Raw genomic sequence first — 9,749 nt, 5'->3', positions numbered from 1 at the left:
TTGCTTTAAAATTGGCATACGCAGGCAAGCTTTGTACAAAAAAGAACAGGGTAGGTGTCCGGCTTCCTCAAGATGGTCTACATAACTGCAAGGCGTTTGAAGGAAAGGATTATCCCTAACCAGAAAGCAGGACATGCAGGAGTTCAGGCCTGTTGCTGGGCCCGGTTCACGAACCCGAGTAAACGGTTTGAACAGTCTTGTTTTTAAATTGCATGCATGTATGTAGTCAGATAGTCGCCACATGAAGTTTCATCTCCGTGCCTTTTCTTGTGTCAGTTACAACAGCTAGAGGCTTGGTGCAGATGGTAAGGCTTTAAGGCAGCTGCTGCATTAACGATTTGCAGTCGGATTGATATCGGACGGAGATATATCCCTTGACTATGATGGGCTATGGCAGAAACATCGATTTCCCCCGACATCATTCGCATCATTACACAGACATACGACAGACAACCAAAATACATGACCTTTTTGCAATATTGAAAAAGGGACGAGAACCGAAAATTGATCAAACGGGAATTCGCCGACCGTTGCAATATCGAAAGCAACGGCAATTTCCGCCCATTGCTTACGCCTTGTCTAAATATGCGCGGCGTAAGAAAGGTTGTCCTGGGCTCCGGGATGGGCAGAGTATGAAGTAATGGAGTGTAAATGTAGATCAATATAATATGAGTGGGAGGAAAATGGAAAGAGAAATATGAACAGTGGAGAAGATAATATTGGATAAGATGACGGATTAGGAGGGTTGGAACAGTTTGTGATGAAGCACGTGAACGAGGCGGGATAAAGTTGAAACATTGGCGCGGGAATGCGTAAAGAAGTGATGTACGAGGGTGTGTATGTGTGTGTGTGTGATAGGGAAATTTTGAATAGGTAAGTAAGTGTAAGACATTTGTTACCAGGACTACGGAAATGGCGGCTTAAGGATGATAGATTTTGATTTATTTGTGAAAACTCAAAGAGTAATGTGGTTAAAACGGTTGCTTTATGGGGAAAGAAATATGGGCTGGAAGCGTTATTTTGACTATAGCTTTAGAAAAGTGGGAGGTAGGTTTATTTCACTCTGTAATTACGATGTTAAATTATTAAATTTAAAAGCACCAGTGTTTTATTTTGATATGTTAAGGGCTTGGCAAGATATGGAGGAAAATCGGAATTTTAGTGCAGGAAAAGCTAATCCAATTTTTTTCAATAATAAAGATTATATTTTGAGAGGTAAAATGATTTTTGATGAAGACTTGTTTAAGAAAAATATTTATCTAGTAGGTCACATTCTCGAGGAAGAGCAGGTGAGAACAATCGATTATTTTCATAATTTAGGTTTGAGTGCTGAAAATATCATGGAAATTTGGAAGTTAACTGATGTAATTTTGAAAAGCGGAAAATATAATGGGAATTTCCACCATTTATGCTCGAATGACGTACACAAGTACAATATCTCTTTGAAGATGTTTGGAAAGATAATTTTACTGAAAGATGTACCTTCTAGAAAGGTTTATGAAAATTTTGTAATAAATTTACAACATCTCTATACTTTACAAATAAGGGATGGCCACAATAATTTTGATGTCTCAAAAAAAGAAATCTCAGGAATATTTATAAGACCTAGAATCACAATAATCTTACCAAAAGTAAGAGAATTTCAATATAAATTACTTCATGGTGCAATATACACCAACGAACATTTGTTCAAATTTGGTTTTAAAGATACTAATATCTGTTCATTCTGTAAACATAACCCGGAATCTTATGAACATTTATTCTGGCTTTGTAATGATGTTAAAGCTTTATGGCAGAGGGTCATTGAAAAACTTAGTTTGATAAAGCTTCAAAATGCAGAGTGGAAAGATATACATGTGGGAATTAATGGATCCGATCTTGAAGTGAAATTTTGTAACACGGTAATCTTTTTAATGAAATATATCATTTTTAGATCAAGGTCAGAAGGTAGAGTTCCTACTCAAGAAGAGAGTATTCAGAGAGTCGTAGAATATCGAAATGAAGAAAAAGCAATAGCTATTAAAAGGAACAAGTTAGACAAGCATTTATTAAAATGGGAGAGAATGTACCGAAATGGCAGGACTGAGGGCGATATCCAGGTGTGATTTGGGAGAAAGTGACTGTGTAGGTGTGTGTGAGGGTGTATGTGAGGGTGTGTGTATGTGTGTTTTGGGGGGAGGGATAATGAAGTTTTCCTTTGGGATGGGTGATTCTTTGGGATGTTTTTTTTTTTTTTTATTTATTTTTTTTTTTACTTGTCGATTTCTTTTTTTGATTTGCTTTGTCTTTGATGAGTGCAAGCCAAGTAATCTCATATAGTTTTAAATCATTGTTGAATATTTGATACATGAAAGGAAAAGTGTTAGGCATATTATATGTATTTTTTTTTAAGGGGATCCTAGTGTCAGTATATCTATTTGTTAAATTGGTTTGTTTTGGATTTGGGTCTACTTTGTTTTGTTCTTTCTTTGTATTCCATGTATAAATAGCCCTCCACAAATGTGCAAGGGAAGACGTTTTGATTGGGGGGGGGGGGGGGGAGGAGTGGTGTTTCAAACATTTTTATAACTGATTTCATTGTTTCTCCTTTAAGTTATATATGATTTATGCTGGTATTAAGTTAGTGAAAAATGTCCAAATATGAAATGTAAAATATTATGTGTTTTGAAATGTTAATTTGAAATGTTATATATTTTTGTTCATGGAATCAGAATAAAACAATATGAAAAAAAAAAAAAAAAATAAAAAGTGTGTGCGATGTAGCTGATGTGGATGTGCGTAGAGGCGTGGGTGAGTGCATTGACCCATGTTGAGAGAAAAAAGAATGGGGGTTAATGTGGGGTGGGTGTAGAGGGTTAGGCGTTGATAAAGTGTTTACGGGCGTGTGGGTAAGTACGTGTGTGCGATGCAGCTGATGTGGGTGTGTTTAAAGGCGTGGGTGCACCCATGTTGAGTGGTCGAGTGGTCTAAGGCGCCTGGCTATACATAGAAAATCCTTGGTTCGATCCCCGGCCGCGGCACCTGTGACCGTGAACAAAGTATTTAATGTACAATGCTCTTTTATCCTTCCTTCAAATAAATGGAAATGCTATATGCATTATTGGTAACTTGGTGTGCACTTGTTAAAAAAAAAAATGTTGAGAGAAAGAAAGTGTGGGTTAATGTTTGGTGGGTGTGGAGGGTTAGGCATTTAAAAAGCGTTTACGGGCGTGTGGGTAAGTACATGTGTGCGATGCAGCTGATGTGGGTGTGTTTCAAGGTGTGGGTGACAGCATGGACCCATGTTGATAGAAAAAGAGTGGGAGTTGTGGGTGAGTGTAGAGGGTTACGCGTTGATAAAGTCTTTACGGGCGTGTGGGTAAGTACGTGTGCGATGCAGCTGATGTGGGTGTGTTCTTTGGCGTGGGTGTGTGCAGAGCATGGACCCATGTTGGGAGAAAGAGAGTGGAGTATGTTGGGTGGGTGTAGAGGGTTAAGCGTTGATAAAGTGTTTACGGGCGTATGGGTGGGTTGTGTGAGTGCGTGGACTTCAGGGAGGGTGAGGGTGTAATAGTATGTATGTTAGATAGATGTTACTTCCCAACTCACATAAGAAGAGTCTCAGGTGAGAGGGGAAGAAAGATGGAGAGAGGGCGGAAAAGGAGCGAGAGAGCAAGAGAGGGAGATCCTCTGTTGCGTAGGTGTGTGCTAGCATTGGTGGGTGTGTGTCGACTGAGGTGTAAGCCTGTAATGCAGTTAAGTCGGGCAAATAAGACGAATGAAGGAATAAAAATTGAGAGATTGGGGAAAGAAAATGAAAGACAAAGAAAATAGAAGAATCTTCCTCGCATCGAGAAACGCAAAAACCACACGCAGACACTGGATACAAACACGTTGAGACTGTTGGATGTGGCTATAGAGAGTCATTACATTTCAGTGGTTAGCACATTTTATTTGCATGCTTCATGGTCATGGAATGGCTCTTGATGGAAACTGATTTATATCCATGTATGACTATATGATCATGGTGATATTACACTCTTCTCCTAAGCCATGATAGTCCATCAATTGGTGCGTATAAACGTTATGATATCCAGGAATTAAAAGGATTTGAAGAAGAGTTGCCAATGTCGCCGTACAAACGCTGAAGAAAAGAACACGATTTCCTGTTAGTGTGTTCAAATTCAGTGTGAAATCACCGTTACACTACAAAATTTGAACGTTTTAACAGAGTGAACACACTCTTGAAAACTCAACACTTGTAAGAAATCCACACGGTAGGGAAATATCTTCACGCTCTGAAATTTGAGTATTTTGATAGTGTGAATCATATTTTCACATGGTCCACTTTGTGAACACACTGTAAATTAAACACACATTGAACACACTGTAAACAAATTTTGACCACACTGTGAACATATTATGAACACAGTGCGAACATATATGAACACACTCTGAGCACATTTTGAACGCACTTTGAACTAACTGTGAACACACTGTGAATATATTGTGAAAACACTCTGAACAGTGTGAGCACAATTTGGACACGCTCTGAACACACTGTAAAAATACTGTGAACTCACACTGAACACAATGTGAACACACTGTGAAGTGAGTGTGAACATACTTCACTTTCTAGCAAGGAGTGCTTTCCGCATTTTAATTACCAAAGACATGAAAAAAAAAAGGAAATATATTCTGTATATTCTTCTGTTTTGACATTTCCTCCCCCAAAATTATGCGGTTACCCTGGCTTTTGCTCATCTTGACAATAAGGAGTTTGAAACTAGATTTGAGATGTCAAAGAATTTTGACAGTTTTATTAAATTTTGAGGTATCTACTAGGTTAAGTGAGTAATGCGACGTGCAAGACAGAATACACTCATACTCATAAAACAAAACGATGTTCTATTTGATTATAGAATCCATGCCAGTCAGGCCTAAATCTTATTTCTGCTAAACCAATTTTTCATGTTTTATTACAGACGTCAGCCCTAGTTCCATGCTGATGGTGAAAGAAGAAGACTTCGTTTATTGCAGAGAAGGGGAGGGCAGTAATTAGGCCTATTTGTTGTGTATTATTATGAGATGTAAATTCCCCCCAATTCACCATGGACTGCCATGTGGTTTTTAATAAATACCTCTTTCACGTTCAAACCATTTACAAGTTTTGTTTAATCCCAACTGTATACAACATGATAATTCAGCTACTTCACACTAAACCCAAAAGTGTGAAAACTCGGGTCAGAGCTGTGCTTTCAGAACAGAAGAGGTTACTATTATCATGATTATAAGTTACGTTTGCATCCAATTGTATCTTACATAGAACCTTTGGTTGAAATTGGTTGGATAGCATTAATGCTACTCTAACATTGGATGGTGAAGTTAACCAAGGAGCTCCTTGAGTTAACACAAACGTTACTTTTACGCACGGGCTCCTGATTTTTTTTCTCTTCACATAAGGGCAGATCACTCATCGTGCGCACTGGCGTAAATCCAAGTGGCGAATTCCTAACAGGCACTCATTCACCTCACCTGGGTCGAATACAGCACGATGTGGATAAATTTATTGCTGAAGGTAAAGACGCCATGGCACGGAATCGAACCCACGTCCTTTAGATAAGAAAGTCGAGTCATAACTACGAGACCACGACGCCCTCTAAATAGCCAATCTAATGCCTTGATATTTGAAAATGTAATTATTCGGAGAACTGAGTTTCTGATCCTAACTCTTTTAATATGCTGCAAACTACATTTTCACGATTCTGAGAACCGAGTTTCTTTGTCTATCCGTTATGCTGCAAACTCCCCTCTATTTTTTTTTTAATCAATACTTTGTATGCATGTACATAACTTTATTTTTCACAGTCTTATTTATCATTATATTCCTTTTATTTGTCAATATCAGATATTTCGTCAGGTTGAGGTAATACATTTTTTATACTGTGAACTTTAATCTGTACATACAGGACCCCTTCTTATACTTTTTAGACAAAGGAAATCCCCGTATAAAAAGAAGAAAGAATGAATTGATAAGTTCTAATAAGAAATTTGCTTTATTTCTCGCGATTTCTGGTTAGTATACTATAACCAAAAATTTCTGGGTAAACCTACGCTTTTAGTACTGCTAAACCTAAACATTGTCAGTTACTATTATTCCAATGAACTTACTAGCGCAATGAGCCATACGATTTTAGGGGCGAGATATGGCGTATCAGGCAAACTTTATAAAATGTTGCTAGTTAGCGAAGCGAGTGAGCAAAAATGTCGACATTTTTATTACGAAAATTCAATTTTGTGACAGATTTTGACATAATATTCAGAAAATAGAAAATACTTAAACCGTCTCTGTCACATTTTGTCTTCATTTTTTCTTGGTCGTTATTTTATTTTTTATGTTATTTTATTTATTTCCATTTTTTGGAGGGGGGGGGCACCTTCAAGCCTCCCCCATCTGTATGCCACTGGCCCAGGCCAATGCTATCACCCAATTTCGATTAAATTGTCATTGCTTTGCATGTGAAATTTCAAATCATTTCTTTTTCAAACCGCAATTCTTGTCACCCTTTAAATTTGTAGCAGACCTGCAACAGCAGGGACGAGGAAGCTACCATCAACAATATGAGAGTTAAAAACTGTCATCATGATCATTGTGAAGGCATGAATCATATCGATTATAATACTATTTGCATTCAAAGGCCAGGTTCATATCAGGGGCTGGAAGGTTGAGATGCCGTCGAGATCGATGCCTAGGGCTCGATGGATGTGACATCTGTTGCGTGCAGGGTTTTAAACACTGGTAATGTTATCAGCCATTATAGTATTTTATGTCATCCATATTTGTGTCCTCTACATACATTCTAAACAATATTGGGTAAAAATGCTCCATGAGGGTAATTATGTGTTCAACCAACATTGGGCATTTCTTTTGCACATTTTTACTTATCCAGTGTGATGAAAATTGTGCCCATTCTAAAGTAATTGCTGCTTTCTTTTAACCGTACTGGACAAATATACTTCCCGCATTTGGTAAAATACTGCTTCAAACTGGTTGAACACATTATTACCATCGTGGTGGTAAAAATTTTACCCAATATTTTTTACTGTGTATATATATCTGTCAATGCTACTAAGGATATTTGCAGTTTAAGGTTATTTAAAAAGTTCAAAGCATGTTTTTTGATGAGCATAGATGCCCCTTGACAAGTATTAACTTGATTCTTGGTTTTCTAAGATATATCTACTTGAGGGAAAAATAAATGTTTACTTTAATTGTAATTGATACTCTGTCTTCCACAATTTATCAATTCCTAAATTTATTTACTTATTTTACAACTAGGCGTCTACTATCAGTAAATATCCCGTGTACGCTGCAACACCCCCACACGATCATGTCAGGGGCCGCGGAACCGGGGGGGGGGGGGCTGGCTTCAGCCCCTTACCTTTTTCCAAAACCATGTACAAAAACGTAAAAATGGCCATATGATTGTGATTTTTAGCATGATCATGCAGCCCCTCACTTTGAAAACCGTTCCGCGGCCCCTGCATGTACAGATTCTTAATGAAAATATCTTAAAACGAATTATCTAACAAATTATCTAATAGTAGGCAGCGCTTAGAAACATTGTATTAGGCTTTATAAAAATGTTGTATATTAATTATTAGCATCATCATGTTGCTACCTCTCTTTTTGCATTCATTATGGATTTTTGTTTTTAGTTTCTAAATAAAAAATTGAAATGATAAGATGACACTGAAAAATAAAGTAATGAAATAATAGCTCAATACAGCAATGTTGATTAAAATATTCACCATGACTGTATGTTCTTTCCGTGGCTTGTTCGGTTCCTGAAATATTCACACATAATGTCTGTTCAAATCAAACTACGGAACGTTTATCTATATATATATATCAATTATCAAAGCCATCGGCGCCACTTTATACTGCAAATACAAAATTCATCACCTGTAATGTAACAAACTCACTTACCAATGAAAGGACCGAGTAGTGCCGGTGGTTTCATGATGGAAATGTATTCAAATCCGCACACAATCCAAATAGTAACAGATAAGGTGAAAGATTCGCTTAGTGATAACAGTCACTCAGCGGAAAGTCGTCTTTGGCGCGTGCTGATACAGGCACGAGTGAATAATAAGCACTACAAGTTTTCCCAAAGAATTCCTAAGTGAATGAACAGCGAGAAAGGGCGCTTTGACTTTTCTAAAACGCCCCAAAGGCGCGTTGTCGTCAGAATCTCCTGGTGCTTCCCTTTCTTTTTGGCAGGAGATGGTTAAATTGAATGGTGTTGAAGATCCTGGAGATCAGTGCAGGGGATTAAGGGTGAGGGCTTTACCGCTGTTCGTCAACAATCCGCTTTAAATCCAACAACGAGGTGATCCTCAGAGTATATGGCCTTCAAAGAAATCACATTCGCTTCAGAGGTGCATCTCGCTCGGTATAAATAAAATAATACAAACACTCGCGAGATGAATACGATTCAAGGAGTGGACATTTCTCGGCTCCAAAATTCAGTGTAAGTCAGATCGAGGAACAGCTTAACTCGACAATGCTCGATCAATAAATATCAGATTTACTCTTAAAACACAATGAAATGTTTTTTCTCATGATATAAATGCTGAATACAAGGACGAGAAGAGATATCAACTTTTTTGTGATCGAATAATTGCCTCTGTAGACGTATATTCAAACAAAAGTGGAATTGATGCAAACCTATTACATCGCTATTATCGATCTCAACTCCAAAACTCAGCCTGGATTCTGGCAGGTGTTTTTTTTTTACCTAAAGCTTAACGCCCCTTTTCAATTGATTAATAAAATCCTGACAGCCCTCGGTATTGAGCACTCGGTTTTGCATTGTCTATTTTCGAATCTCTTTGCAAAGACTGAAAAAAGCTGGGTATCACGAAGAGAAAAGCTCGCTGATTAGGACAGGTTTAAGGTAATAATCCTTCCACAGCTGTGCACTGAAGTCGAAACAGCATCAGGTATTGATTCCGAATGGGTTCGCCGGTGAATGGTCGCGAGTCAGGAAAGTGCGACGCCTTTATACGACGTTATGAGCTGCAGAGGAGGGCGAGAGATGCGTTTTCCAAAGCGAGCGCATAATAGTGAACATAATTGCGGGGATGTGTGATGTGATTTCAGGCAGTGTGGAGAGCTTTGCTTGGAGATAATGTGAAATTATTTCCACCGGTTTCAAATTGGCGCAAAAAGATGAAAAGTGGAAAGAAAAATTGCCACCAGATCAATACCATTCTCAACATAATCCAAGAATATATTACACTCTAAATTCCAAGGATTTAAAATAAATCCAGATCGGCTGTGAGTAGTAACCAGCCGAATTCTAAAATTTATTCTTAATCTTAAGGATTAACTTTAAAATCTAAAAAGATTTAAATTCAAATTTTTTAGATTCATATTTAAATCAACAAGGTTAAAATATAAATATAATATTCGGCTAGTCACTTTACACAGCAGATCTGGATTTATTTTACACTCTAAAAAAACGAAATGTTAACTTAACATTTGAAAGGTTGGAGGAGTGACAACATTTGCTAAATGTTGCATTTACCACTTTAAATGGTTCTACCCAACACTTGTTGGATTCAGCATTATACACGGTTGGATGTAACATTTGGAAAAGGTTGTCACTCTTCTAACCTTTTAAATGTTGATTTAACATTCGAATTTTTAGAGTATAAATCCTTGGAATTAAGGGTGTAGAGTTTGAAATAATTAATTGAATTTG

This window comes from Lytechinus variegatus, chromosome 13 (genome assembly GCF_018143015.1).
Source record: "Lytechinus variegatus isolate NC3 chromosome 13, Lvar_3.0, whole genome shotgun sequence".
NCBI classification, from domain to species: Eukaryota; Metazoa; Echinodermata; class Echinoidea; order Temnopleuroida; family Toxopneustidae; genus Lytechinus; species Lytechinus variegatus.
This window is presented reverse-complemented; position numbering follows the sequence as displayed.